The sequence below is a fragment of the Lygodium microphyllum genome, unplaced genomic scaffold, assembly GCF_053477565.2.
Source record: "Lygodium microphyllum isolate KBCC unplaced genomic scaffold, Lygodium_microphyllum_v1.1.10 scaffold_101, whole genome shotgun sequence".
Taxonomy (NCBI): domain Eukaryota; kingdom Viridiplantae; phylum Streptophyta; class Polypodiopsida; order Schizaeales; family Lygodiaceae; genus Lygodium; species Lygodium microphyllum.
The window spans coordinates 240288-246374 of NW_028229584.1; the positions used below are offsets into that span (position 1 = coordinate 240288).

Genomic DNA, 6087 nt, shown 5'->3' on the forward strand with positions numbered 1-6087 from the left:
AAAATAGACTAAGAGAATGCCATACTTGGTATTATTATGTATGCATTTTTACTACTCAAAACCCCACAACTCCTTGATTATGTGCCATTTCAATACAATCCCAACTTCTTTGATTGGTTTATTCCATGGCTAAGTGTGATACAACATAAAACTTTCCTCTATTTCCATTACCATGCAAAGCAAGGCGTTGTTGTTGTTAAGGTAGCACCAAAGTAATACATGCTATTGCCCCTTTTTGACTTAAAACAATTAGATCTTATATGCCAAGTTATGCATAAAATTAGATTTCAATGGGATCTTAACTACCCACAACCCTTACCCCCTATTGTTTAAGGTCTTGCATTCGTTTGGTAGATGTAACAAGTAAAATTTTATGTATTTTTTGTGTGTAAGAAGCAATAAATATGACATAAAAAATGGGGATAAATTGAGAATAAAGCCCATGCCCTAGCCCCATCATACATTCATAGACATATTCATAATTTTATGTAAAATTTTCAAGTGTAAAATCGATTTTTTTTCATTTTAAAAACTTTTTCATGATTTATATTGTTATTTATTAATGTTTTTTCCTAATTTTTAGACATGTAGAGCTTGCAAAAACCAAGATACAACATTATATTATGTATGACCCCATGGAAATACCAAAAGAACCATGAAAACTCATATAACTCTCAAATTTTCCAAAATCGTGCAATTCTCGCATTGCGGGTTTTCTTGATTTTCATTTTTGTTATATGAACAGTAAGAAGCAACTGAGAATTCTAAATTTTCAAGCATTAGAAATCATATTGAAACATTATAGATCATCTCCTATAATCTGCATAAAAGATTCATTATAAAACGTAAAAAACGAGCACTTACATGTTTAATTAAATACAAATTTGCATGTGTTTCAAAGTCAAAAAGCCACAGATGCTCTTTCATGGCCGTTGATGTATCCTCAACCTTTGATTTACACTCCATAATAGTAACACTTCAATATCATCACATGTCCAAAATCTATCGCTTGAGTCCACCCCCCTCTCACATAGATTAAGCCATGTGAACAAGGTGTATACAGGAGAGAGAAAGACTAAAATCAAAGATTTTGATTCATTCCACCATTTTGTGCACAATCTATGGAGAAATAGAGCAAATAAATTCTTCATCTCAACCCCCAGAGCATTCCTCTCCTTTCTCCTTGTTGCAAAATCCAAGAATCGACGGATTTGAGGGGGCATAAAAAGATTTGGTCATGTTACCATCCACCGCCATGTCTTGGTTGTTCGAGAATATTAACCTTATTCCCTTTCAATGAGTAGCGTGCATTGCACCCTTGACACAAGACTGCCCCATCTCTTAGGATCGATTAACCCATGTCCAATTGCTATTCACATGGAACCTTTCTCCACTTCAGTCTTCAAAGTTCTCATTTGAATATTTTCTACTACCACCAAGATCTGCACTGGGGGCCACTTTACTCGGGCTCGCACCCAGAGCTAGGACACAACTCCCCATGCCCTCCTACTCATCGGGGCCTTGCACTTTCCTCGATGGCCAAGTATAGGTCACGTGCTTCAGTGCCATCCATTTTTAGTCGATTAGGTAGGTGAGTTATTACACACTCCTTAGCAAATTTTGACTTCCATGACCACCGTCCTACTGTCTTAATCAATCAACACCCTTTGTGAGGTCTAGGTTAGCATATAGTTTGGCACCGTAACATGACTTTCACTTCATCCTACATTGCCAGTTGTGCTTACCAAAAATGGCCCACTTAGAGCTTGCATTTCATGCTGGGGTTCAATAGAGCAACCCTGACTGCTTACCTAGTTAAATTTTGAGAATACGTCGAGGGTGTTTCACCCATGATGCCTCTAATCATTTGCTTTACTTGATAAAACTGCAAGGAGCTCTAGCTATCCTGAGGGAAACTTCGAAGGGAACTGGCTACTAGATGGTTTGATTAGTCTTTCAACCCTATATCGAAGTTTGACGAACGCTTTGCATGTTAGTATCGCTACGAGCCTCCATTAGAGTTTCCTTTGGCTTCATCGTGCTTAGGGATAGTTCACCATCTTTCGGGTCCCAATAGATATGCTCCCACTCAAACCTTTCACAAAAGATCATGGTCAATTGTGATGGTGCACCTCGGGAAGGGGATCCCACTTTTTAGGTTCATTGTGCCTCCGTGGGTTTGCTACTCACCTGCTCGTGTACATGTTAGACTCCTTGGTCTGTGTTTCAAGATGGGTTGGATGGAAAGCCCATAGCGCTAGCATCCCAAGTGTGCAAGTGCATAGCCCGCCACAAGTGGTGTACACTTTGTTCCTCAGTTGAGACAATGGCATCGGTGGGCCATCTAAAGCTTGCTCTTGTCCCACTGCACTGCCCCATGCTGACCAGTGCCCCGCATTGAACGAGGGACTAATTCAGATAGTTCTGCATCTGACCAGGGCGCACCTGCTACCTCCATTCACTTCCCTCCCAACAATTTCAAGCACTTTTTAACTCTCTTTTCAAAGTCATTTTCATCTTTCCCTTGCAATACTTGTTCACTATCGATCTCCTGCCCATATTTAGCCTTGGATGGAATTTACCACCCACTTAGGGCTACATTCCCAAATAGGCTATCTCGTCGACATGGAGTGACAAGGTCCGAGCTCAATGGGGCTCTCAACCTCTTTGATGCTCCTTTCTAGGGGGGACTTGGGCTTGGTCCACCATAGACGATGACTCTTCAAACTACAATTTGCATGGCAAAGCCACATGATTTCCAAGCTGGGCTCTTTCTGGTTCGCTTGTCACTACTAGGGAAATCATGGTAGGTTTCTTTTCCTCCACTTAGTGATATGCTTAAACTGAGCAAGTACCCTTGCTTGATTTGAGTACTGAGTTGTGTTTCGGATCAGTAAGGGCAAGCCTTGACTCCAAAGAGCCCAATACAAGACACATGCACCCTGGAAGATGCACCCACAAATAGCTACCACCTCGACGAGGAGACAGACCATCCTTGCGAAGCAACATCACCGCATGGTGCACATATACATTTTAGCCAACTGTGATCACAAATGGATTGGATGACTAGCTTCGTGATATTGAAATCTATCAACTTGGCCTCCATATCATGCCCTTTCCAGCTTCTGGATCTGGTAGCTACTTCATAATGCTAAACCTTGTGAGAATTAAATGGGGAGTCAAATGATAAGATCTTAAGAAGCTTCTCTAATGGATTGCAATTGATGAATGGACACTTGCATTGCACTTTTGGCAACGTCATAATGCACCTAAGAAAAATTTAGCTCCTTCGTCCCCAACTGTTTCATTTTTCATGAAAAATTTCTCTGTTACATCTCTCGAGGACTTTTTGCGCTTTAAATCGGCTTCAAAAATCTGCTCTCATTGGTGACCATGGATAGGGTGACTCAACTTGTCAAATCCAGAACTGATCTGCACATAAAGAAACCACAAGGAGCATCAAGCTGCTTCAAAAAGGAATACATAACAAAACATAAACACATCTCTTACCTTATCCCCTGACCAAATCAAGGCATGAAGATCCACAAGGGATAGGTCAAGTATAATTTGATAGAGATCTAGGGCTAGTCACTAACCAATTGCTCTAATAAGGACATGCTAAAAAGAACAGGGTCTTTAGGACTACTCACAAAACAATTCTTAATGTACTTGAAAATGTCTTCACAAGAGATAGACAACTACCCAAACCTCCCTAGGTACAAATAACCTAAACTTTGGGACTTCATGCCTTGATTTTGCTGGTCCTCGAAAGAAGGAAATCCCCCCTCCCCCACACACATACATATAGCACAAAGGGAAAGAACTCATAAAGGAAGGACATCACCTTGACTTGGCTACAAAAAGCTTCAGCTAAAACAAAAAAACATTAATCAAACTCGCACCAAATAGATACATGGCCCTCTTGGCCTTATGAAATCAACCAATATATTGCGAAAGAAATGGCCCTCTTAGAGCTATGAAAACAAGAATACAAAGCACACCATACAACATCCCATATCTAAAAACAAACCCTTGGTTTCCACATAAATATTACTAAAAGAGAGCACAAAACCAAGGGATGGGCTGCTTAGGCTTTATACTAAATGCATCAGATTATTAGTTAGGTCCCTTGCATAAATAGCAAGGGGTGTTCGACAAATATGTTGTTTAACGATCCTATGCATCCATGAAAGAATCAAAATATAGTCAATTGCAACGTGACTCATCACCCATACTAACCATTGGTGGCCATAACAAGACATGTCAACAAGCAATCCCCACAGTAGTCTTTGATAACTACTTATTTTGTGTAAATTTTCCACTATTTTTGGCAAAACTGAAGGGCTTTGGCCTTGTATTATGGATTATTTTTCATAAAATTTAAGTAAAAATAAGATTGTAAAGCCGTATTTGGGCTGTGTTGAGGTGGAATTAGAAGTTGAGAGTCGAGGTATTTTTAGATGAAGAATTTCGTGAGTGAAAAAATAATAAGTGATAGAAGGTGGATGCATGAAAATTTTTAGTAAAAAGTGTAGATATTTTGAAGATGGATAGAAATACATGTGTAATTTAGCATGCATACATGGAGTTTTGGTCAAGAAGCTATGAACAGGGTCAAATTAGGTCCAAAGATGTGAAGAGACGTCAAAGAAACCGGTTTAGGTGGAAAACCTATCATTTTTGAAAGGAGGTTATTCAAGAAGTTGTCGGGGGGGAGGGGGTTATGTGAAGAAGGGAGTTGAAGAGAGAGAAAGAAGATAAGAAAAAATGGGCACCATCATTTTTATCTCCTTGAGCCTCATACCATTCTTGATCATGATCCTTGAGTGTAGAGAGAGAAATTTTCAACAAGATTAAGGAGAGATTAGTGCGTATTAGTGGGAGAAGTGAAAGATTAAGGATTTTGAAGATTGCTGGAAGTGAAGGGAGAGGAGGAGCAAGCACCAGCACTCTCAAAGATGGTGGATCGTCCTTAATTAACTTCTTAATCAAGTATGAATGTTTTCATTGAAAAGTGAGTAAGAAATGGATAGAATTTATGATTTATGGTTGTACGCATTCATTTTATGATCTCTGAATGTAAAATGGAAGAGAAGAATTGAAGTTATTGCATTAGTTGCACTAAAATGGTAGGAAAATGACTGAAATTAGGGTAAAAATTGCATTTTTAGGTCATAATTCGGGAGAATTAAGAGTTATGTATAATCATGATAAGAATTAAATTAAAAAAAAGTTAGAATGCATTAAAATGAACCAAAAAATGAAGTTTTATATGTTGGAGATAAATCTATTAAAAGATATATACATTTTAGTATAAAAAATGGTAATTTTTGACTATAATTAGTGATAATTAAGAGTATCAATAAAATATTAAGGAAGAAGATCCAAAATAAAGTTAAATTAGGTCATGATGGATTTATTTATTAAATATTAGTTTAAATGGACTTTTGAAATTAAGGTTATTGAATTTTAATTGTGAAAATAATAGTTTTTGGGTATTTTTGGATAATAATGAGTAAATATTAAGAGTAAATGGAAAATTTTATGGATGAAAATTGGTACTTAAATAAAGGAAGGTTGATCACATGTTGTGACTGTTGGAGTTCCCAGATTGTGTGTGTGTGTGCCTCTCTCGCTCTTGCTCTTTCCACCATAGCTCTTGATTCTGGTCCGTGCTTCCACTTCAGGGCTCACTCCCTTCAACTGGTATCAGATCCATCTTCCCCAAGATCTTCAGCCCACTGTAGCATTGCTTTAGCTTGTGGAGAAAAGCTTCATCTCACATTTTCAATGGCAGCCATGGATTCTTCACCCTGAGGTATGCATTGAGCTCTCAGCTTCTCCCCCCCCCCCCCCCCCTTTTCTACTTGTTCCAAAGCTTCAACACCAGTAGTAGGAGTAGCAATAGGGTAGCGATATCAGTGTGAGTTGTGCATATTTGCTACCCCCTCCTTCATGATCAGCCTGCCTCATCCTCTAGCTCCTAGCACTCCACCCAGCTCTCTTGGCAATTATTGGAAACTTCCCTAACATCTCTGACATGAGTCTGGGCATCCATTGGAGCCCCTAGGATCAGTCCCATTGATT

At 38.9% G+C, this 6087-nt stretch overlaps 1 pseudogene; it reads right to left on the bottom strand.

Moving 5' to 3' along the window:
- Positions 1–1073: 1073 nt before the first annotated feature.
- Positions 1074–2852, bottom strand: LOC148008646 (25S ribosomal RNA; annotated as a pseudogene).
- Between the last annotated feature and the right edge of the window lie 3235 nt (positions 2853–6087).